Raw genomic sequence first — 1,078 nt, forward strand, 5'->3', positions numbered from 1 at the left:
TTATTAGACAGTATATCCATGTGCTTATTTAATGATTATTTATTATGATGTAAATAATTACATCTTGTAAATAGTTTGAAAACTGTCTGCAAGGGTGCTTGATTGTAAGGGGAGGCTCTCCGCTCGGGGCACTGCAGCAGCTTCCCAGGGGGGCTGGGCAGGGCAACTGGTTACCGGGTACCCCAGGATCCCATTATTTAGGTGAGGGTGCATGTAGTGTCACGCCCAGGGTTACATTTTGGGGGCTTGTCTGGGATCTCTGGCCGTGTACCCATTTTAGCAGGTGCCATGTACCCGTAGTTGAGTGTCTCCCCAACCTTGCTGCAGGCTTGTGTTTTTGTTTTGATTTGCTTGTCCCAAATAATTTTTCACTCTATTGTGGAAGTGTTGGTGTGAGGGCTCTCAATTGTTATGGCCATGGCCGAGCTTCTGCAGTGGTGCATGGAGCTGCAGATCAGCCCAGGGAGGGTGATTGTGATTAGCAACATCCCCAAGGGCCTTTCAGCTGAGGCCATTCAGGATCTGCTCAGGGGGTCCTCTCGATGCTTTAGACTATGTCAGGTGCGTGGAGTGCGCCCTGGCGGGAGAGGGGACCATCAGATGGCAGTATGTGAACTGACAACCGCAGTGGATGCCCTGCGTGTTCCCCGGATGCTAGAGGTCACAGATGAGGAAGTCTGGGCTGTAACTCTAGTAGATGGGGGGCCGGTTCCTCACCCAGACTCTGGAGGGGAATCCAGCAAACCCCGCTCCAGAGCAGCTGAAGACCCTGCGCCAGCTGCCCCAGGTGAGAGTGGGCTGGGTTCCAGAGCACCAGATCCAGAGTGGGCAAAGGCATTGGGAAAAGCCCTGAAGGAGGCACTCCAGTCCTCACCTGAGTCGGTTGCCTACAAGAGGCTCCACATATTTTCAGGGAAGGACCCACTTCCCACAGGGGAAGAGACTTTTGAGGCTTGGCACTCCCACGTGACAGACACTTTGGCCTCGTGGGCAGTCTCCGAAGAGGAGAAGCGGAGGCGGCTACTGGAGAGACTCCGAGATCCAGCTTTTGAAGTGGTTCGAATGATTAAGCAGGAAA

The sequence above is a fragment of the Alligator sinensis genome, unplaced genomic scaffold (assembly GCF_000455745.1).
Source record: "Alligator sinensis unplaced genomic scaffold, ASM45574v1 scaffold905_1, whole genome shotgun sequence".
Taxonomy (NCBI): Eukaryota; Metazoa; Chordata; order Crocodylia; family Alligatoridae; genus Alligator; species Alligator sinensis.